We start from the raw sequence: 25,319 nt of genomic DNA on the forward strand, positions 1-25,319 counted from the left end.
TAATTCAGTAACAATCACAGTATCAAACTATGTAAACTGGTGTTTCAATTCATGAGTTTAAATTACTAAGCACCGGTTTTTTGTTGTTGTTGTTGTTGTTGTTTGGGGGTCCGGTCGTGGGGCCTGAACTCTGGGCCTGGGCGCTGTCCCTCAGCTCTTCAGCTCAAGGCTAGCACTCTACCACTTGAGCCACAGCACCACTTCCGGCTTTTTTCTTTTTGCTTATGTGGTGCCGAGGAATCGAACCCAGGGCCTCGAGCATGCAAAGCAAGCGTTCTACCACTGAGCCACCTTCCCAGCCCATAAGCACCGGTTTTATAGGGAGGGGACTCACAAAAGTAGATGAACTACAGTATAAAAACTGTTTTAGCTCATTAATTTCTATCTGTAACCAAAACAAATTCCATCCATTAATATAAAACGTCAGAAAATGACCAAGAAACTGTAAGACCTTTATTATTTCCACCGATTTGCTCCATTTCTTTCCAAATTTTGCTTATTTCTAACACATTTGCTTTTATGTGTCTTTCTGAAATATTCTGTATTTTCTTTTCCCATGAATAAATAAAATTTTGTACTATGTTAAACAACAGTCTTCCAAAGATATTCATATCCACATGCTCATCTCTGGAATCTATACATTTTATCTTATATGGCAGAAGAAATCTTAAGTAAATGATTAAGGATTCTGAAATTGTGATACAAGATTGTCCAGCATTATTTAAGTGGGCCATAAATGTCATCACAAGGAGTGATGTGATGAGGTACAGAGAGATTTTAACTAAGGAATAGTAAAAGGTTATATGGCTGCTTGCTACCTTGAAAACAGAAGAAGAAATAAGGAATTTTCTTCCTTGGAAAAGAAGTGGGAAAAGGCAAAGGCACCTTGATTCTGGAATCAATAAAACTCCTAACAGACTTCTGGCCATTGGGAATAAATATATCCATACTTTTGCAGTCCTGAAGATTAAATAATGGCTGATTTTTCTTCCAAACTCTATTTAAATAAGAAAGTATCTGTGAAAGTATTTACCATACTGTCGGATAATAACTTTATTAAGGCTATTATGTAATGAGCTCTAGTCTTAAAATTTACTCTTGCCCACAATATCTTTAAGTGAATTTAATTTTTAAGTTATAGTTGGCAGAACTTAAACTCAGATCTCAACATAGTCCCTTGGTGCAAATACTAATGAGGTAGTTTTTTAAAATAGTTTTTCTAACATTTTTTAATCTAAATGATGAAGCTAAATTAACTACTAATTATCTACACTACCAATGTTCAGAAGTTACTGTTGCAGCTTTTAGTAAAGAAGTTATTATTGCAGTTTTATCAAAATAATTATAATTTCCCAAGAAATTATTGCATTAACATTGAAAAGGACTATGAATGAAGAGGCTTTCATCTGTAGATACACAATGAATATCATGATAAGATAAAAATAGTAGTTATTTGTACAACTATCCAATTTATAAACACATATTTATACACATTTACAAATGCAGCATGTCCTGATAATGTAGTTTTCAAAATGGTGTTTTTTAAAAACTTGGTCTTTAATTCCTTTCACAATTAGATGGTTAGTTTCGAGAAAACCATGTGAAAACAAAAATAATGTTTTACCTCTTGGGATTTACCTTGGCAGCAATATGCTGTAGAACAAAGATGTCATTTTTTAGAATATAATTTAGCGATACAAAATAAGTAGGAAATGCAATGTTCTATTATATTTACTATGCAAAGACATACAGGACCTCTACTTCTGGCTAAGGTAGAGAAAGAGATCAGATTTACTATCCTGCCAGAAAGTAATTAAAATTTAATCATACTATTTTTTTAAATGCTCTAATAAAAATTGGGTAACAAAAGGCAGTGCTCCCCATAGAAGAAAAACAAATGAGAACCTTACAAGTGTTCTAACTTACGGCTTTGGGTTTTAGGGTTTTTTTTGGGGGGGGGGGAGGAGTACGTTTTTGTTTTGGTGCCAGTCTTGAGCTTAAACTCAGGGTCTAAGCACTATCTCTGAGCTTTTATGCTCAAGGCTAGCACTCTACCACTTGAGCCACAGCTCCACTTCTGGCTTTTTGGTAGTTGCAGAAAAGAGTCTCACAGACTTTCCTGCCCAGCTGGTTTTGAACCAAGATACTCAGATCTCAACCTCCTAAGTAGCTAGGATTACAGGTCTGAGCCTGCTTAACTTACTATTTTAAGAAAATTTTCACACTGAATACGGAGAAGAGAAAACCTAAGTGGAGCTTAGTCAATCCCCTGAATTTAAGAAGTAGAGTTAATAGTAAAAGTTTGGAGAATGGAGTCTTATAGATAAGAACCTAAGCCACAACTCCAGAGACCTGCAGAAGTCTTGAGAATCAGCAGAGTACTCATCAACAGAGATAAGGATGTGTTGAGAAATGGCTTGGGAAACTGTCTAAAGGGATCAGTGAGCTGGGCACCAGTGGTTCACAAATAAAATCCTACTGTTAAGAAGTCTGGACTTTGGAAGACTGAAGTTGGAATGCAGCCAGGAAAGAAAAGTCTGCAGAGATTCTATCTCCAATAAACCAACAAAATGCAAGATAGAAGGTATGGCTCACGTAAGTGGTAGAGCGCAACCGAAGTGGCGCTGGAGGCTTTGAGGACAAGCATGCATGAGGCATGCGCGCGCACGCACACACACACACACACACACAAGCATGCATGAGGCATGCGCGCGCGCGCGCACGCGCACACACACACACACACACACACACACACACACACACACACACACACACACACACACACACACAGAGTAGAGGGACTTAGTGGAAGAAACAATGTTGTATGGGGAGAGTTACTGATCCTATCAGCCAAACTAGAAAATGTCCTAATTCCTGAGCAGTAGATAAAATGCTAAGATGGATTTGGCCTCAGCAGTGTGGAAATTAGTTCTACACTAAATATTTGTTTAGGTGCTACTTAACAATTCTTAAAAGCAATAGACTAATCACTTAAAGAGAGATTTCTCAGAAAAGTAAAAATAGTCAATAGACACAAGAAGAAATGTTCAACATCTCTGGCCATAAAGGAAACAAACAATAACAAATGCTAGCAAGGATGCAGCCAAAAGGGAACGCTAATCCACTACTGGTGGAAACTTTTCCAACACTCTGGAAAGCAGTTTGGAGTTTACTCAAAAAAAAAAAAAACTAAACTAAATATAGAACTACCCTATAACCTAGCAATCCTACTCCTGGGCATTTATCCAAAAGATCACAAACCAGGTTACAATAAAGCCGCCAACATAACCATTATTTACTGCAGTACTATTCACCATAGCTAAAGTATAGAATCAGCCTAGATGCCCCTCAATAGTCAAATGGATCTAGAAAATGAGGTATATATACACAATGGAATTTTATTCATTCATTAGAATGATATGGTACTATTTTTTAAGGAAATGGAAAACTTAGAAAAATTTATATTAACTGATGTCAGGCCCAGACAGACAAAAGTTGCATGGCTTTCCGCAAGTGTGGTAGCTAGAATTAGCTTATAAACAAGTAAACATGTTAGGTGGTTACGAAAGTATTATCTGAAATATGGTAGATTCTAGAGAGAATTCAAATAGTGTATTCCTTAGAAAGACAAAGCCAAAGACCAAGAAAATAAGCACCAAGTTGATATTTGCAAGATGGGAGTGAGACTAAGGGGAGAGGAGTAGACAAAGGAAGAGAAGAGGGCGGGGCAAAAGCAGTCAAGAAATCGATGTACAGTCTACAAAATTAATAAAGTAAAAAGAAGATGCAACGGGCAGGGATGAGAATGCTGAAAGGAGTGGCACGGATCAAGATGCATTATATTCATAAGCTGCTATGTTAAAGGGCAGCTCCTTCATACAAGTACTTAAAACAAAAAAAGGAGCAAACTATTTACCACTAAATAAATCACAAAAAAAATGTGTTATTTTGTTGTTTTGTTTTGTTGGTCTTGGGGCTTGAACTCTGGGCTTGGGCGCTGTCCTTGTGCTCTTCAGCTCAAGGCCAGCGCTCTACTGCTTGAGCTACAGCACCACTTCTGGTTTTCTAGCAGTTTATTGGAGATAAGAGTCTCACGAACTTTCCCGCCCGGGCTGGCTTTGAACCGAGATCCTCAGATCTCAGCCTCCTGAGTAGCTAGGATTACAGGCGTGAGCCACCGGCGCCTGGCACAAAAGAATGTTTTTAAGAATATCTGTATGACAACCTGGAGTAAGGAGAAAAATCAATCAGCCAATTAAAAACTGATAAAATTAATATAAAAGCAATGACTGTAACTGGCTGGGCTAGGTATATAACCCACTTGTTCAGTGCTGGTTAAGTGGGGGTTCTATCCCAGTATTACAAAAGATAGAGATATGGAGTGAAAGCCCATCTCTGTGGTAGGACACTAGCATGTTTCAAGGTCCTAGGTTCAATCCTGAGAGGAGAGAGAAAAACAGAGAGAAAGGACAAAGATAGAGGGAATACTAAAAGTACAGTAGAAGCCCAAATTGAACTTGAGATGAATATACAATGCTTAAAATTTAAAAAAATACAACAAATGAGATTTATTGCAGATAATACACCCTTGGGGGCGGGGGGGGGGGGGGGGCCAGTCTTGAAGTTTGAACTCAGCCTGGGCACTGTTCCTGAGCTCCTTTTGCTCAAGACTAGCACTCTGCCACTTGAGCCACAGCACCACTTCCAGTTTTTTCTGAGCAGATTATTGGAAATAAGTCTCATGGACTTTCCCACTCCAGCTGGTTGTGAACCATGATCCTCAGACCTCGGCCTCCTAAGTAGCTAGGATTACAGGCTAAACCACCAGCACCTGGCTTACATTACATCTTATATTTAAAGAGAAAAAAAAGGAGCAAATGAAATTCTAGTTATATAGAAGGAAAAATAATAAAGAGTAGAGAAGAAATCAATGAAATAGAAATAAGAAAGGTAATGGAAAAAAATCTGTGGAACCAAGAAAAGTCAACAGAACTGACAAAATTTTCCCTACATGACCAAGTAGTAAATATTTTAGGTTTTCAGGCCAACAGGTAAAATCTACGCTACTACACAGATATGTAACAAATATTTAAAAGTAAAGACTTAGCCAGGTACCAGTGGCTTACACCTATAATCCTAGCTACTAAGGAGGCTGGATCTAAGAATTGTGGTTCAAAACTAGCCCAAGCAGGGCAGTCTATAAGACTTTTACATCCAATTAATCACCAAAAAAGCCAGAAGTAGAGCTGTGGCTCAAGTGGTAGAGTGCTAGCCCTATATAAAAAAAGCAAAGGGACAGAGCCCAGACCCTGAGCCACAGTACCAACATAATGAATAAATAAAGTGTGAATGAGTGAATGATAGCACTTTTAAATGTAAAATCATTCTTGTGACTCATTTAAGATGAGGTGATTGTCCAGGATTTAGACTTACAGCTACTCTGCCAAGCCCTATGCTGAACAGACTGTCTGATCATGAAACAAAAAGAGTATTTCTCAACTCATTCTATAAAACCAGTATTACTCCGATGTCAAAACCAGACAACGAGTCTATGAAAAAAGAAAAGCCTGGACTAATATTCCTCATAAAGAGGGATTCAAAATTATTTTTTTTTTTTAACAAAATGGAGTTTGAGCTCTGGACGGTTTTGCTTTTAGTTACTTTTTGAATAAGTTCTCGCATTTTTGCCTGGAGCCAGCCTTGACCTCAATCTTCCTATCTATGATTCTCATGCATCTTGGATTTCTGACATGCATTACTACACTTGGCTTCTTGGCTTGAGACAATATAAGTAACTTTTTGCCTACATTGGCCATAATTGCAATGGATTATAGGTATGGGCCACCATGCTTCACTTCAAAAAGTTTAAAATTTTTACAAATCAGCCAGGTACTAGTAGTTCACACCTGTAATCCTAGCTACTCAGGAGGCTGAGATCTGAAGATACCAGTTTGAAGCCAGCCAAAACAGGGAAATTCATGAGACTTTATCTCCAATAACAAAAACAAAGCCAGAAATGGAGCTGTGGTTCAGTGGTAGAGTGCTAGCCTTGAGCAGAAGAGGCTTTTTCATATAGGGCTGACACAATACCCAGGACCTGAGTTCAAGACCTAGGACTGACAAAAATAAAAAAATCATGTTAAAATATTTGTAAATCAAACCCAACCATATGTAATAAGTATAGTCAATATAATTAAATAAGATTTACCCTAGATACCAAATTTTATTTAATATTAAGTTATTTAAGTACATAACTTATTTAAATTACCAATTTAACTTATTTATTTACTTAAAAGTCAACATTATTTACAATTTTACAAAACACACATGACCACCATTACAGAAAAGATTTGACAAAATACCATCATGCATGTTAGGAAAAATGACACTAAACTAGAAAATTATTGAATCTCAACTAATAATGAGCATTTATTAAAAACTTGTCTCTAGTCAGGCGCCAGTGGACTCATGCCTACAACCTTAGCTACTTAGAAGGCTGAGATCTGAAGACAGCAATCTGAAGCCAACTCAGGCAGGAAAGTCCATGAGAATCGTATCTCCAACTACCAGCAAAAAGCCAGAGATGGAGCTGTTTCTAGCCTTGAGCAAAAAAGCTAAGGAACAGTGCCCAGGCCTAAAGTTCAAGTCCCAGGAACAGTACCAAAAACAAACAAAAAGAAAAGAAAAAAGAAGAGAGGAAAAGAAAAGGGAAGGAAAGAGAAAAGAAAACCCTATCTCCAAATACAGTCACATTCTAAGGTAGTAGGGCTTCAGCGTACTAATTTGAAAGACATACCCTAACCCATAGCATAGGAATGTAAAACTAAAACAATCCATTTACACAATATTGTTAAAGTGCTCTGAAGTTAAAGATGCACATATATTATGGTCTAGAATGTGTCCTAGGTAATTACCCTAAAGAAACTTTAACACATATACACAAGGAGACACTAGATGTCCATTAACAGAAGAATGGATAAATTGTAGTTATTCATGATCCATACTATAATCACAGAGCACATAGATGTAACATTATTATTATTATTGTTATTATTATTATTATTACTTTGCCAGTCATGGGGTTCTGGGCACTGTTTCTGAGCTGCTTTTGCTCAAGACTAGCACTCTACCACTTGAGCCACAGCATTGCTTCTGGCTTTTTCTGTTTATGTGGTACTGAGGAATCAAACCCAGGGCTTCATGCCTGCTAGGCAAGCGCTCTACCTATTATTTTTTAAAAACATATTATTTTTTAAAAAACCTGTTAAAGCCATATAAAATAACACATGTTCATGCATACATACTTACAACAATAACAATGTGGTCAGGAGGTATCTGCAACACTCAGAATAGTAATTCCTCAGAAAAGCTAGACTAAGAAAGGGAATTTTATCTATTTTTTTCCCTAACAATCTGAAGCAAATAGGAAAAAGTAGCAACATTTGTTCAATCTGAGTGACAGAGATCTGGAGTTAGATTGTTTTCTGAGCTAGCACATATTTAAGTACTCTTTAATAGCAGAAAAATCCTTTATAAAATTAGAATTAAAGTAAGCAGTTGTTTATCATTAATGAATTTGATTCTCAACTTCAGGCATCATATTAGTAATGTTAAAGTATTATCACTAAGAATATCAAGTGGATTATCTTTTTTGCAGAAGAAATTAACCAATTTATTTTTCAGGCAACTTACTCAAAGTTTTAGTCATTGCTATCAGAGTACATCTGCCAAAAAAAATTTAAAAAAAGATCATACATTTCACAAAAATAAACTTAACAAAAAAAATGGAAATCTATAAAGAGAATCAGTAATAGTGTCATGCTGTCAACAAACTACTAAGATTAACGTAACATAGACTACTATAAATATGAAAGAAACTGGCTGAAAACTGGAATTATATTCAATGACTCACAGATGCTCTTTTTTCCCCCCACATAGAATTTAAAGTGGCCACCCATGGGACTAGAATATTCCCAGAAAAAGCACAAGTAATTACATTTATTCAAATGTCAAGGTTTGCAAGAGTCTACCCAATTAGATGCATTGGAAAAGCCAGGTCCTGTATTGAGAGAAAATATTTATTATTTTATTTTTTGTCAATTGTGGGGCTTGAACTCTGGGCTTGGGTGCTGCCCCTGCAGTCTTCAGCTCAAAGCGAGCACTCTACCACTTGAGCCACAGCACCACTTCCAGTTTTCTAGTGGTTTATTGGAGGTAAGAGTCTCACCGAGTTTCCTGCCCCAGCTGGCTTTGAACTATGATCCTCAGATCTCAGCTTCCTGAGTAGCTAGGTTTATAGGCGTGAACCACAGGGCCCAGCTGAAAATATTTTTAATATACATTACTTCTTGTGACTGTACTTATCTTTTACCTCGCAAAAATTTCAAATTATTCATTTACAATATTCAAACTTTACTGTAACTGTCAGATTCAAATGAAATAAAGAAGAGGTAGAGAGTCAAGCTACCCCATGGAATCGCATGGAATAACCTGTATTCAAATTCAGTTCTAAGATACTATGATACAACATTAGATTGGTCTCAGTTCAATCCTCCAGAAAATATGTCTTTATTTTATTCTGACAAATGTGAGTTAAAGCATTCTTTCATAATTAGCAGCCAAAACCAGAACAATGTAAACTACATAGCTGCTCATGTTCCCTTCAAGTATGTTAAAATAAGGCATTTCTGAGGGGGAAAAAAAAAGTAAAAGTGAGGAAGTCAAGGTTTCATCTTCATTTAATTTATTCAGTTTTTTGACAGAAATCCAATTGCTTACCTATCTGCTCATTCTAGCACACTACTAATTTTATAAAATATTAGTTATTTTGAGATTTTTAATAAAAATAAAAGAATGTAGTTGGGGGACAGTGCCCAGGCCCTGAGTTCAGCCCCAGGACTGGCCAAAAAAAAAAAAAAAAGAATATAGTAGGTATTTTGGTTTTTTTTAAGTGCTAGGGACAGAATGCTTGGCCTTGCATGTGCTAGGCAAATGCTCTACCTTACATTGCCAGCCCAATGTACATTGCTTTTTTAAAAAGATACAAAATTATATATAATAAACAAGTATAGTCTCCATGAACTCAATAGAAGCAACAATGATTAACAGTATCTTTCCTACATGGTTTTTCTATAAATGATCTATATATTTTAGCAGTTACAGAATATTTACCCCATGGAAACATCTTAATTTATTAACTTACTCCCACTGTTGATTATTTAGGTTGTTTCTATGACTTACTAAATTAAGTTCCATTTGTCTCTCCTCCACATAACACTCAAATCTTCGGGCACTATTCCATACCTAGCATCTGACATTCTCTGACACATACAAGTTTCCCCATAACTATGTTTTTTATAAGTTAAACAGCCAATAACTTATCAGAGCTAGAAGGAAACAGAGTAAGTGGTAAAGGCAGAGGAAAAATAATAAGCTCTGTCATGTACCCATCTAAGCATAAATGAGAAATAAAAGGTACAGCATTTGTAAAATTGAAATGAGTAAATGGAAAATCCAATTATTTTTTCAAAAGTACAACTGATAAACTTTTTACAAACTCATGCTTTGCATTTAGAAATGAATACCTTTAAAAGAAGAAAATACATGTTAAAAATCATCAAGGGGAATTTGGACAATTATTCTTGGCTTACATGGTTAAAGTAAGTGTCCAATATTGGCTCTGTTAGAAAGTCATCCTATACTTTAAAATGTATATATATTTTTTACAAAGTTTGGAAGAAATTTTCTATAATACATTTCTTGATAGCAACAACAAATCCACGGGGCATTGGATTTTACTGTAAATTACTGAATTTTTTCAGAGCTTATGTAACAAGCAGACCTGATAAAAACAAACTTCCACTAGAAACCTCTTCTTAAAAATAATGAAAGCAGCTGGGCGCCGGTGGCTCACACCTGTAATCCTAGCTACTCAGGAGGCTGAGATCCGAGGATACAGTTCAAAGCCAGCCAGGGCAGGAAAGTCCGTTGAGACTCTTATCTTCAATAAACCACTAGAAAACCGAAAGTGGCACTGTGGCTCAAGTGGTAGAGCACTTGCCTTGAGCTGAAAAGCTGAGGGATAGCACCCAAGCCCAGAGTTCAAGCCCCATGGCCGACAAAAAAAAAAAAAAAAATGAAAGCAGTAAATAGCTTTAATAAGAAATTATGACTTTGGTTATTTATACAACTGTAAATCTTTGAGATACATAAAGTTCAAAGTAGGGTAAAATGATAATTACACTGTAATTATTGGTTTACTAAATGAAGACGAATGCTTAGGACAAAATGTTGAAAAGAAACATTTAAACCTTATAGACCACAGAATCCTCTGAATGTCTAGAACAAGAATCTAACCTGGACTAGTTCTAAGTATAGTCTTCCAGCACATAGCTATAAGGACTCATCATGGCAAAGGCACTAACTCAAGTACTTCATTATCCCATGCTAGTCACTCCCTAGCTTAAGAATTTAGAATACTTCAGAAAATACAATCAAACCACAAAACAAATTTCCTAAAAGGAGCTTTTGTTTCCATTCAAGTACACTTTTAATTTTTAAGATACACTTCTAGATAAAGATGAAGCAGAGCTGAATCACTAATTAAAGTAGAAATTTCTTCAACTGAGTAAACTAATCCATCATTTTTAAGTTTGGTCTTCAACAAAGTCTTAGACATGGTCAAAATTCAACATAATTCTTTGTTTGGTATATCTTTTAAAAAGGATAGCTGTTTTCTATAATAGCATCCTCATTTCTACCTAAAATTAGTTTCTAACTCTTTATCTTCTAAACTCTCTACAGGACTGCCCGGAGGCTAAGGATTTTGATGGCTTACTGGATAGAAAAAAATAAAGCTGAACTTCTTTCTGATCTACCATCAGCAATAGGACCAATGCTAGGATGCAGATTTTCATCAAAACCCTTATGGGGAATACCATCCATTCGAGGTTGAACCCTTGGATACTACAGAAAATGTAATAGGCCAAGATCCAGGATAAGGAAGGAATGCCTCCTGATTAGCAAAGACTTATGGTTGCTGGTAAGCAGCTGGAAGATGGATGTAGTTTATCTACCTACAATATTAAAAAGGAGTCCATTCTTCATCTGTTGGGAGCCAAAAGTTAAGTCTCTCAAACATGATAGGCTTAACTATCTCACTGGAACAACCTGAGGCTGAGTTTACAGAATCCCACCTTTTCACCACGCCCTAAGTAAACACCCTGCAGCTACTGAAGATCACCTTTTCACCACGCCCTAAGTCCAAGCATATAAATCCCTTATGTGAAAAATAAAAATTGGCAGCTTGATCAGAATCCTTGTCTTGCTGTCCTTCTTCGTGTCTCTTGTCCCTTCATTCCTTCTCGCTTAGGTTCACCGCCCTCGTTGAAGTCCTGCGGGTCGGGACATTCATCTACTGTTGAGACCTCGGGGTAGTGCTAAGAAAAGGAAGAAGTCTTACACCACTCCCAAGAAGAACAAGCATAAGAGAAAAAATGCTAAACTGGTTGTCCTGAAATACTACAAGGTGGATGAAAATGGCAAAATTAGCCATCTTCATAAAGAGTGCCCTTCAGATGAATGTTGTGCTGGAGTTTTTATGGCTAGCCACTTTGACAGACATTATTATGGCAAGTTTTGCATAACTTACTGTTTCAACAAACCTGAAGACAAGTGATTGTGAATGAATAAAAGTCATAAACTAAAAAGAGAAATAAGAAAAAGAAAAAAGCTGAGTGATGGTGGCTTATGCCTGTAACCCTTAGCTACTCAGGAGGCTGAGATCTGAGGATCTCTACTCAGAGCCAATGGGGGCAGGAAAGACTCAGACTCTTATTTCCAATTAACCACAAGGAAGCTGGAAATGGAGCTGTGGCTCAAAGTGGTAGAGCACTAGCTTTGAGCAAAAAAACTCAAGAGACAGCACGTAGGCCCTGAGTTCAAGCCCCATTTACATGACCAAAAAAAAAAGAGATAACCTACTAAAGCTAGATCCTTATATATCACCCTGCACCAGAATCAACTCCAAATGGATCAAAGACCTCGGAGTCAAAGCAGACACTCTGAAAACATTACAGGATGGAATAGGAGAAACCCTCGATCTCCTTGGCGCAGACCGAAATTTTCTTAATAGAGACCCAGAAACACAACAAATCAAAGAAAGGTTGGACAAATGGGATTGCATGAAGTTGCAGAGCTTCTGCAGGGCAAAGGACATAGCTAGCAAGATCAATAGAAAGCCCACAGATTGGGAGAAGATCTTCACTAGCCATACAACGGACAAGGGTCTCATATCTAAAATATACTTGGAACTCAAAAAATTAAATCCCTCAACAACAAATCCTCAAAGAAACAACTGCCCAATAAATAAGTGAGCTAAAGACTTAAAGACAAACTTCTTTGAAAGGGAAAGAAGGATGGCCAATAGACACATGAAGAAATGCTCAACCTCCCTAGCCATAAAAGAAATGCAAAGCAAAACAACATTGAGATACCACTTCATTCCAGTTAGAATGGCTAAAATCAAGAACTCTAATAACAACAGATGCTGGAGGGGATGTGGACAGAAGGGAACCTTACTTCATTGTTGGTGGGAGTGTAACCTTGTTCAACCACTTTGGAAAGCAGTATGGAGGTTCCTCAAAAGACTCTACATAAAGCTCCCCTATGACCCAGCAATCCCACTTTTGGGCATTTTACCCAAATGTTTACAAATAAGACCACACTAAAGCTACCAGCACAACTATGTTTATTGCAGCATTATTTACTATAGCTAAGATATGGAACCAACCCAGATGCCCCTCAGTAGATGAATGGATCAAGAAAACGTGGTATATTTACACAATGGAATTCTATGCCTCCATCAGAAAGAATGACATTGCCCCATTTGTTAGGAAATGGAAAGGCTTGGAAAAAATTATATTAAGTGAAGTAAGCCAGGCCCAAAGAAACATAGGTCCCATGGTTTCCCTTATTTGCAATAACTAGTATATGTCTGAGTCAAGAAGAAAAGGTCAGATAAGGTGATGTTAGGGAAATGAACCCTGAGATATGTATTCAAATGTTTTTTTTTCTTTCATGCGATTGTTTCTAACACATTTATAAGATTATTTCTTTGTTGCTTTGTATGTCCCTCCCCCACAGTATAACCCCTGCTTTCACTGTATTTGATGTTGGTATAATTTGTGGAGGGGAAGGGGAAAAACAAATCGTTTAACTAGGGATACAGGTGGACCCATTGCAACAATGAGATGTACAAGTCATTATGTTGAAAACGAACTTTACAACTTTGGTGGGGGGGGGGGGAGCGGGGGGGGGGGGGAGGGAGCAGGGAGGAAGGAATGGGAAGGGGAAACAAAGGAGGAGGCCACAATGCTTGATAAGAAATGTATTCATTATCTTGCCTATGTAATTGTAACCCCTCTGTACAGTATTTTCACAATAAAAGAGATAACCTAGAAATCTAATTCATAAACCAACCACCAAAAACAAAAGTAGATAATTCTAAAGATCAGTCATATTCTGAATTATTAACATGAAATAATATTGAAGAAAGTAGACAGGTTAATATAATACTTTGGAATTAATTATATCATATACTGGTGACTCATAATGCCTATCTTCTCTAGAAACTTAGCTGAGAACTACAAATTGAGCTAGTCTTCCAAATAGTAGGGTAGACATCAAATCTCAGCAGTGGAGCATACTTTAAAAAATGCCAAAACAAAACAAGTTATAAAACAAAGGCAACCTGGCCTATTAGGAATAAGGAAAAGGTGTTGTTGGAGTTGCTTGCAGTGTAAAGGGTGCTGCTACTAGATTATATGATACACATATACACTAATACATACACACAAAATCTGCTTCAACAGTGCATTTATTCTCTTGGTTTATATACTAGAATAGGAGAAAGGCAATAATTTTAGCTGAGATATTAAAGCATTCTAACTTCAAGTTATAATACCTGAAGGACTAACACTAAGATAATGGTTCTCTTAAGCTTCCCCTCAAGTTACCAATGAAAAAGTGATGTTTGCAACATCACAATCATAGTAACACTACTTAACCTTTAATAGCTGAACAGCCTGTCATCAAACAGTACCAAGAAGCTTTGCCAATGCTAGTTAGTTTGCACAAAACCCCAGTGAGGTAAGCCTTTAGTTAAAGGCTCATCCTCTCAAAGAAAGACTTGAGGTTTCTTGTGTATTATGTTGTTATTTGGCTGATGTATATCGCAGTTGCCAGAACAATAGAAATGAAGCTCAAAGATATAATAATGCATTATAAACTCTCAGAATCATCTCAACTATAGGACAACTATATGTCAACTTTCTTTTTCTGCCTTACAATGAAAACAGACTAGTTATAGGCAAAATAATAATAAATAATTGACCATTAATACTACTAAGCCCAGGGTAAATCTGAAAATTTTTCATGTCAAGATGAAAACGTTTTAAATAGCTCAACATTCATTAAGTAATTTCATACAACCATTCTCATGAAAGAGCAATTAACCTTTTCTAGAAAAGTTTTTAGGACAAAAGTTTTGTTGCCAAAGTGGCAATAAAGTACTTTTCATTTTTCTCCATTATTTTAGAATACTATATTTTACATGTAGGTTTTAAACAAAAAATAGATAGAAGAACCTAAATTGAAGATTGTTTTCCCAAATGAATAGAGGAATTCTTTTTGTTGTCCCTAATGAAATAACAAATACAAATTCCTGAAATACAATAGTAACACCATCACCCCACCAAGACATTTTCTGGTGATGGTATAGGGATTGAACTCAGGGTCTCTTGCATGATTGCTGGGCTTTTTTCACTCACTGTTAGAGTTCTACCATTTGAGTTGCATCTCTGGTTCTGGGTGTGTGCGTGTGTGCGTGTGTGTGTGTGTATGTGTGTGTGTGTGTGTTTCGGGTGTGTGTGTGGTTCTGGGGGGGGGGTGTGTGTGTATGTGTGTGTGTGTGGTTAAAGATAAGAGGATTTTTCTGCCTCAGCTGGCTTTAGATTTCAATCTCTTGAGTAGTTCCAGCTTTCCATCAAATTTTTTTTTATCCAGGTACATGAAGTGACAGAAGGTCAAAAAGCATCACTACTCTTTGTTTTTAGGCATATATTATGTCAGGAAACATCTTTCTAAGAAATGCCAGGAGATGAAGAAAACAAAGGCTTAGGCACAATTTTGAACTGAGATATTAAATTATACTATTATTCTACTATTCTGAAAATCTTTTATTTTTGTCTGGAGGCAGTAGTCACAGCATCATGCTTGGGCATGGAGGAAAGAAGCTCAGAAGATCTTCTTTGGTTTGTTTGTTTTATATTTTTTGAGAAAAGGCCTCCCTCGGTAGCCCAAGCTGGCTTTAAATCCTTGATCCTTTTGCTTCAGCTTCTAGAGTGCTGGGATTTTATATATGTGCCACCAGACTGAGGACTGAGCAGTACTAGGTTCTTAATGTGTTCTCACTTTACAAATGAACCATCATTCTCTGATGTCCCTAATGCATTCAAGACACAAATCCACAGTTAGGAAATGGATTGCTGACATACTAGGTTCTAACATGATGCCTTGCAGGCAACGAAACTTTTCATTTTTAGTACTCCTCAGTTTGGTAAATTATGAAGGAGGATAAAAAGAGACAAGTTTCAAGGAAATTTCCCACTGCTATATATTATTTGGCTCCATTAAGTAAAAACAACTTCATATAAGATGTTAGGATTGTAGCAAAAGTATAAACTCCTCCCCTTTCAGTGAATGAATCTCTTTTTATTGAGTTACAAATGAACTAGATAAGCTGGATAAAAACATATTCAATACAAAGTCCTTTCCAGCCTCAAAGACTTAGAGAAATAATGTTTTTCATGATTATATAATTATGAACAGGACTGGGAAGGTGGCTCAGAGGTAGAGCGCTTGCCTTGCATGCATGAGGCCCTGGGTTCGATTCCTCAGCACCACATAAGCCAAAAAAAAAAAAAAAAAAGAAGAAGAAAAAAGCCGGAAATGGCGCTGTGGCTCAAGTGGTAGAGCGCTAGCCTTGAGCTGAAGAAGTGAGGGACAGTGCCCAGGCCCGGAGTTCAGGCCCCACGACCGGACCCCTCTCCCCCCCCAAAAAAGAAAAAGAATATAATTATGAACATACTAAGTTTTCAGTCCAAGAATTCAAGATCAAGTGAGTCTTATTTTTGTCTAAGATTATAAAGAAAATTGTATCAACTTATAAGGACCAAGTCAAACAGCTCCCAAAACCAAAGACAGAGATAAGAAATTACACAGGTTGGGGAAGAAGATCACTTGTATGTCATATACTCTTTCAGTTTCTTTACTCACAGGTAAGGAGGGTATCTCTGGAAGCATGTACAAGAAAGTCATAGCGAAGGGCATTTGCTTCTAAAAGGAGAACTAAGAGGCTAGGCTGGCAGGGAAACCCATTTTGAGATCATTTATCCTTTTACACTATTTCAATGTTTTACCATGTCTCTGAATTACCTTTTAAAACAAATGGAATCTCTTGTGGCATTAAAAATTATTGATTCAACAACTACTATAAAAGGAAAAAAAACGAGAAGATGTATCTTTAAACTGAGTGGATGAAAGTGAACCATTTTAAGTCATTGAAAGCAGGGCCCCCATAGTATAAAAGAGGATACAGATTTGAGGCCAGCCCCTATATAAAAGTTTGTGAGGCTCCATCTCAACAAGTGTTAGATGTGATGACTCATATGTATCATGACAGTTATGACAGGAAGACTTCACAACAGGAAACCTAGAGGGTCAGAGTCCAGGCAGCACCTAGATAAGAATTGAGACACCATCCCAAAACTCAACAGCAAAAATCAGGGCCTAAGGCATGGTTCAAAAAAAAGAGCACCTACCTAACAAGCTCAAAAGCTAGAGTTCAAACCCCAGTACTGTCAAAAAAAAAAAAAAAAGGAATGACGTCAAGAAGAAATAAAGTATCAGTAAACAGAAATTCAGAAGACTCAGATTAGCCAGGTTATAAAATAAATACTTGACTTACTCATTTTTTTTCTTACAACCGTAACTTTTTCCTCAATATGGAAAAAAAGTTATTTTATATGAAATCTAGCTTTTACTAAATACACGTAAGATTCTACTTGAAAAGCTCATCTTTATTTTTATTTATTTTATTGTTGTGCCAGTTCTGAGACTTGAACTCAGGGCCTCTTGCTCTTGTATTAGCTTTTTTGCTTAAGGCTGATGCTCTACCACTTGGGCCACAGCTTCACTTCTGGCTTTTTGGTGGTTAAGGGAAGAAAAGTCTATGGACTTTCCTACATAGGCTGCCTTTAAACCACAATCCTCACATCTCAGCCTCCCAAATAGCTAAAATTACAGCCCTAGCTAAGTTAACTAAGTACCTCCTTCCTTAATAAGCTTTATTATGACCATAATATACATATCAGGCTAAAATTACTGTAAAGTAACATCTAGAGGATCCCCAAAATATCTTCTAATTGGAAACAAAACAAAACACTGAGATCTGTGCCTGATAATCTATTTTTAAAAATAAAAAACGGGCTGGGAAGCTGGCTCAGTAGCAGAGTGTTTGCCTCGCATATGTGAGGCCCTGGGTTCAATTGCTCCACACCACATAAGCAGAAAAAAGCCAGAAGTGGTGCTATGGCTCAAGTGGTAGGGTGCTAGCCTTGAGCTGAAGAGCTAAGGGACAGCACCCAGGCCCAGAGTTCAGCCCCCACGAACGAAAAAAGTAAATAAATAAATAACAATTCCCTAAAACATTAAATATGAACTCAGGATAATTAACCAGTATTTCCTTCTGTATCTTTAAAGGTTCCTGTTGCTTATCTTCTGTTTTAATCACGCCTAAAATGTAGATACTCCTTTTTCCTTATCCTGGCCCATAAGCTCTTTTTTTAATTTTTTTTATTTTATATTTCTAAGTTGCGACTCATTCTACTGTTTACCTACTGATTAATACCTCATCACCACCCAGTGAGTTTTATAGACTGAGGAAGCACATACCAGTTATGGTTTCTATGCAAAATGAAAAGAACATATAAGCATCTAATTGGAAACAGAAGCTAACCTAACCAATGTCCACACTAACTTGTGAATGCGCTGACACATATTTGTCCTCTTTTTTATTGTTCTTTATATTTTTATTGTAAAGATGCTATACAGAAGGGTTACAGTTACATGAGCAAGGTAATGAGTACATTTCCTATCAAACATTGTTACCGCCTCCTTTGTTCTTCTCCTACCATCCCTTCCCTCCCACATCTCCAACAACCCCTCCCCTCACCAAGTTGTAAAGTTCGTTTTTTACGTAGTGTCTTGTACATCTCATTGTTACAATGGGTCATCCTGTATCCTTGTTTCAGCATTTTGTTATTTCCCTTCCCCTCCCCAAAGTAGAAAAATGTATATACAAGATGCAGGACACCAGAATCAAATACGGTGACAACAGGGGTTGTACCATGGAGGAAGAACATACAAAGAAACAACAAAAAAAATTCACATAGTACATTGTAAGTACATTAAAAAGAGCAAGAAAGATAAAATCTCTTGTGTCCCAATCTTGGGGTTCATTTCACTTAGCATCAGGTTATATGGTCATATGTACATAGTTTTTGACCTCTTCTGCTTGTCCTAGACATATACTACTAGTTATTGCAGATAAGGGACACCATGGGACCTATGTTTCTTTGAGTCTGACTTACTTCACTTAATGTAATTTTTACCAAGTCTTTTCATTTCCTAACAAATGGGCAATGTCATTTTTTCTGATGGAGACATAGAATTCAACTGTATATATACCACATTTTCTTGATCCATTCATCTGAGAGGCATGTGGTTGGTTCCATATCTTAACTATGGTAAATAATGCTGTGATAAACATAGTTGTGCTTGTAGCTTTAGTATGGCCTTGTTTGTGATCGTTTGGGTAAATCCCCAAAAGTGAGATTGCTGGGTCATAGGGGAGCTCTATGTGTAGTCTTTTGAGGAACCTCCAGTCTGGTTTGAAATGAGAGCTCTTCCAAGAACGGCTTTCTCTTCATTAAATTTTATTTTACAGAATGGCAGCCACATTTCTTTCTACAAGTTTCCCTTAGACTCAATGAATATATAACCAGTGAATACATAATATAAATTTTCCTTAGATTCACTAAATATACAACATGCAAGCTAATAAAATAATAATTTTCTCAGTATTCTATAATTTTTTTCACTTTTAAACCTGCTATAGGACAATCTGAAAACTATTTCATGATTCTTAACCAGGGCATACCATTTTAATTAATACAATCATAAAAGGCTGTCTTCAATTTGCCATCTTTTAAATTACCACTTGCTGTTTATTTCTTGAACATATGGGATAATACAGTAGTCTCTCTTGCATTTTAAAAATATCTCTTCAATCTTTTTAGACTACAGGGAAATCTCTTAAAGGAATTTTACTCTAAAGTTGCATATACATTTGATCACTAATGATCTAACATAAGACCTTCTTGGGTTAGATCTCTACCATTTTATGTGCCAATTTATAAAATGAAATATACATTGTAATCAACACTATTTTGGTACAAATCAATAAAAATACCTAAAAATGACCTATAATTTAACAAGTTTAATTAATGAATTTACTATTATACTTTAAGATGATAAAGCAGACAATGTTAGCAAGTCCTTCAACTTCTACCTTATCTATCCTTTTAAGACTTTCTGGCAATTCAGTCCTTATATTGTTTTTTAACAAATATTTTATCAACTATTGGATCATATATATATACATATATGTATATATATATATATACACTTAGTAATACAAAGTTTCAGAGCATACTATACTGGTGTTTTTTAAACACTAAATAGCAATGTGTAAATCTCACAGCTGCACTTCATTTTAGTATCTACCTCAACAGTCTCTGATATTACTACTGCAACACAAACCATGTAAATGTATCCTAAACTTGCATTAAATATGAGTATAAGTTCTTGCATGATTGATTATACTTCTTATGGCTGTTTGCAATGTCTCATGTATGCCTTAATAATAGCTACTAGAGATCAGGGAAAGGTCAAAGTAATTTTCTGGGCATGGCCTCATATTCTATTAGGAATTTAATAAGTGCATTTTAATGAAGAGAAGAAGAAAACCTACAGGCTTACACTGCATTTCTAAGTCTGTTATACTATGCAGGTTGCTTAATATTTAAATTAGTGATGATTATTCCTTTAACCCAGGAAGCTTAAGCAATCAATATTCATGAGGCATCTACTTTGTGGTGATAGATGGTACTTTCTATTGTACCAGCAGTTGGCTGCCTACTAGAAAATCACAGATTTAATGCAATAATTACAGCAGAAAAAGATAAGTATTAAGTTGACAACCACCAGCCACTTTAATGTAAACCTTGCTATCATCTACAGAATTGACTCAACAGCCATGTTGGCATTATGTGATCCTCTTTTTCCCCCATATTTGATTGGACACAGCACGCACATCTGGGATAAATTGGACTAGTTTCTTTCTCCTAGAAATTCAGAATTTGAACTGACAGACATTAGTTAATTTCCTATCATCATTTAGTTTATATAAACTAAGGTTAACTATGCTTGGTCCTGTGAACATCCAATCAATAAAAGCTAATTTTAGGGACAGGGAAAGGAGAATGAATAAGGAAGACATTCAAAGTGAATCAAAAATAAGGAAAAGAAAGCTAAAAAGACAAAGAGATGGAAGGAGGAAATGAAAGAAGGATAAAAGTACAGGAAAGAGGGCTGGGAAGGTGTCTCAGTGGTAGAGTGCTTGCCTTGCATGCATGAGGCTCTGGGTTCAATTCCTTAGCACCACATAAGCAGAAAAAGCCGAAGTGGTACTGTGGCTCAAGTGATAGCGCTAGCCTTGAGCTAAAATCAGGGCTCAAGGAAAGTGAGTTAACAGAGTTTACACTAGCTCAGAATTAAATAGCAAAGGTGAAATATAAATTCAGGTTTATGTGACAACAAAGCTTGAATAAAGGAGTGTGTAAATGAATGAGGTTTCAGAAACCCACATGCCAACTACAAACACATACACAAACTAGAGTTAAATACTGAAAGATGCAAAAGAATGGCATAAGACAAAATAATGTTCACTTGATATTAAATAATTACAGAAAAATCTATGTGAAAGCTGCTAGAAATTGGCACATAAGATACACTTAAATATTAGAAGAACTTAACTCTGAACTCACATTTTCAATCTTTTGACTTTATTTGCACTTTGATTTCTTCTACTTTTAAATGTCTCCAAAGATAGTGAAAGACAGTAAATTCACTTTCCTTAATCTCTAGGGCAGTTTCGGTTTAATATTGAGAAGTAAAAACTATTAGTTGCTGAATTAGATATAAATCTAAAAGATTAAAAGAAACAAATGTAAAACACTGTTTTATTGTTTATCTGCCTATTTTGCATCAGAAAGATGAGATCCTGGATATCAGAATATCCAGGAAAAAGGAAGTTTCTGTGCTCTCTGATTAATCTTTGATAATCAAGTTATTAATGTATATTCAATGCACTGCAATGTACTAAAGTATCTCATTTTCTATTCAACAACCTACATGAAACACGTTGCCTACCGTATATCAAGCACTTACAGAGCTTACTAGTTCTTCTTGTTGGTTATAATGGCAGTATACATTTTTCATTGTATGTGTGTTTTATCACGTGTGAGGCTGAATCAGTAAAACAGCAAAATGAACAAGGGCAGAGGCATGAAGCACGGCACTTCTGGAGAATTATGCCTTATTCTGCTTAAAGGTTGAACTTCAAGATGTAAATTAGGAAACATTAGGAGTAAACATCTAGAAATAATGAAATAAACATACTTCTGTTATTGGGTTTGAACACAGAGTCTCATACATGCTAGATAGTTAGTTTCACATTTATGTGGGAATGGGGAGCACTGAATTATGACTATCCTAAATATTACTTCCTTGTAGGTAGTACAAGGAAGAACTACCACACGAACTGTTGAGATAACAGTTTTGCTAACCTTTGCCTGGCCTAGCTTCTAATTATGATCCTCCTGACCTTTTGTCTCCCCAGTGTCTGAGATTATAAATTTTATCTCCTATGCACTGACAATAAACATATGTTCTATTATCGTGTTTCAGAAGAGCATAACATTTCTACCAAAAAAAATTTTTCAATGAAAGAAAGCATATGTTCACCATAAATAAAACATAGAACTATAACTGAAAATTTATTACCTGATATATTATTTTAACTAGAAAATTAAAGAAAAAATAGCACAACTGACCACACTAACATTTATGGTCCTTTCAAGCTATATGTTTATATGGCAGAATATGTTTAAGTACACTGTTGTATTTTCTATATCTCAAAGGCAATTCAAAACCATATATTAAATTAGAGCAACATGATTCTAATTTTCTCAACCAGATGTAATGGACTATAAAATAAATTGTATCCTGTCAAGACTAAGAAAATAAAAAATTGTCATAATGCTAGTATAACCTCTCCTTAACTACAATTTATATACAAATATACAAAAGAGTATTGTTAGAAAAGACAGTTGTCATAAATATCTTTTTTATTTGGCAACAGTGGTATCATTTAAGAGCTAAATTATGTGAAGATTAAAAGGGAAAATGACTGCAATCCTAGCTACTCAGGAGACTAAGAACCTGGATCACTGGTCAAAGCCAGACTGGGTTGCAAAATTCTTGAGATTCTTTGCTCTAATGAACAACCAGGAAACCAGAATTGGAGCTGTGGCTCAAAGTGGTAGAACACAAGCCTTGAGTAGAAAAGTTCAGAGACAGTACCCAGGCCTGATCAGTTCAAGCCTCATGAGCAACCAAAACAAAAAAAAAAAGGGGGGGGGGGGGGTAAAGGTGGGGAATGACTTCTATTATAAATAAACTAATTTATATATAACATCAAAAAAACTAATAATGAATCCTACATGATGCCAAAATCCAGCTGTATACTTACTGAAATAATGAAATGGCTATACTTCTTTCAAGGAAAGTCTTTCAAAGACTTTGATGAAGTAAGATATATTGGGCACTGCTCAGTGTTAAGTTACAGCCACTGGCAAACACAAGAAACTGAGACCTTAGTCCAACAAGCCCCACAGAAGTGAACTCCATTGACTATGTGACCTTGGAACTATATCTGTCCCCATTTAAACTTTGAAATGAAACTACAAGCCAGCCAACATCTTCTGCAGCTAGGCACGTTCACTTTAATCTATAGAAACTGTGAGATAAAATTTTATACTCTTTAAGTTTGGTAATGTGTTACACAGTGATAGGTAAGTAATATAATTGTTTAACAAGCTAGCTGTAAACAGTAGAATGTGTTTAATTTTTGTACTTCTAAGAAACCTAAATTACTAAAAAATGAAAGAAATCACCAAATTTGACACTCCTTCCTACCCCACAATTTATACAGGACCATTGTAACTGTTACACAATTTCCTTTGTTTATATTATGCAATATATAATACATTACATATTGTACATTATATAAATGTTATATATTTATATAACATATGTAACATTATATATAACATATTATACTATATTAAATATGTTATATATAACATGCATTTATATAGTATATTATATAATTTGTACAATATGACATATAATATATAATATTAATGGTCTATACTACCTGATTTATTAACTATAAAATAAAAGATGTCTACTTGACTGTCTTTACTCTTCAAAATCAGAGCTGGAGGTATAGCTCAATGTCAAAGCACTTGCTTACCATGTACAAGGCAACAATAACAATACCCAGTAATAACAGACACACACAAATACCCCCAAATGGCTATCTCCAGAAGTTTACACTGTTTTCCAAATACTGAGTTAATTTACTCTAAAAATCATTAATGTCAATGAATAAAGCAAGAAAGCAGGGTCTTACTCTACATAGTTGATTTCTACTGAGCAATCTTTGTTGAGGTAAACAGAGCTTGTAACGAAGAGGGAAAGGAATTTTTCTCAAGACAGCCTTCCAGCTGACACCATAAGAAACTCCTATAGCCCACAGTCTCCCTACATGCAATTCCAAATACACAGACTTATCTATTCATTATGGCAAGACCATCTAAAGGAGTTTTTAAGATATGCCTTGATCCAAATAACAGAGTTCAGCAGAATAGAAGGGCTTTCAATAGTAAATGTGTACTCTGCTGTAGAATGATACAGTAATCTACAAATGTCAGCTATACCAAGTTGATTGGTAGCTGAGATCATGTCAACTATATCCTTCCTGATTTTCTGCCTGCTTGACCTACCAATTACTGTAAGAGGGGCACTGAGCTTCTAGCTATAATACTAAATTTAGCTGTTTCTTCTAGCCTCACATATTTTTGTCTCATGTACTTGACACTCAGCTAAATACATACAAGTTAAAGACTGCTATGCCATTCTTTAAAGTGTTTACTCCTTTATCATTATGCAGTGTTCCTTCTTTACCTCTAATAGTCTCCCTTGTTGAGTATGCTTAGTGGTAAACAGGGAGGAAAGGAATCTGGCAGAGGACTTGCTTTCAGAGACATACTTTATGGCATATGATATGGCCTACTGGACCCACACAAATGTTACTTCTAGAGCTATCATAACAATGTGACTGAGAATGTGGATTATGCATAATAATCAATGTGCATACACACACACACACACACACACACACACACACACACGGAACCAAGTAACTTGAGAGAGAATGGTGAGCTTGGGACAGATGGAGGGGAAAAATGATGAAAGGGGTGGCATTAAGATGCATTGCATTTGAAAACTGACATGTTGAATTGAAACCCTTTGTACAATTACTTAAAATAATAAGAATTAAATTTAAAACATTAAAAATATGCACCCTGAAATCACAGCGCCTGGATCTGAACTCTATATCTAAAAATCACAGCTCTTGTACAAGCATCAGCAAATCACAGGACTATACTCCTCTGTATCACAAAACAGAGAAAATGTGAGGATTTATTCATACGTCTGTTGAAGTGATCATGAGTTAATATTCATACAGAGATTTGAATGCATCTGGATATACAGTAACACATATTGAGACATATCATTTTCATTGTCTTGCTGTTCTTGCTGCTACTGTTGTTAGGACAATTAATATGCTAGGAGTAAAAGGAGAAGCTAACATCTTTTTTTACATCTATTCTTACTGTGACCCAACACCTAGTCAATGAAATATATCACAATGAAATATATCACAACAATCCAGAGAAAAGTGCCATGAAATTTTTATCAGTTGCAGCAATCTTATGGGTAGCATTACA

The 25,319-nt window shown here is 35.9% G+C and overlaps 1 protein-coding gene and 1 pseudogene across 1 annotated transcript in view; one reads left to right on the top strand and one right to left on the bottom strand.

The window, feature by feature from the left end:
• The window catches only part of Fut8 (fucosyltransferase 8), a 102,173-nt gene that overhangs the window by 67,599 nt on the left and 9,255 nt on the right, over positions 1 to 25,319 (bottom strand). The gene's annotated exons all lie outside the window — the stretch shown is intronic.
• On the top strand, positions 10,903 to 11,684 carry LOC122117984 (annotated as a pseudogene).

The sequence above is a fragment of the Dipodomys spectabilis genome, unplaced genomic scaffold (genome assembly GCF_019054845.1).
Source record: "Dipodomys spectabilis isolate Male_0828 unplaced genomic scaffold, ASM1905484v1 ptg000146l, whole genome shotgun sequence".
In the NCBI taxonomy this organism is placed as follows: domain Eukaryota; kingdom Metazoa; phylum Chordata; class Mammalia; order Rodentia; family Heteromyidae; genus Dipodomys; species Dipodomys spectabilis.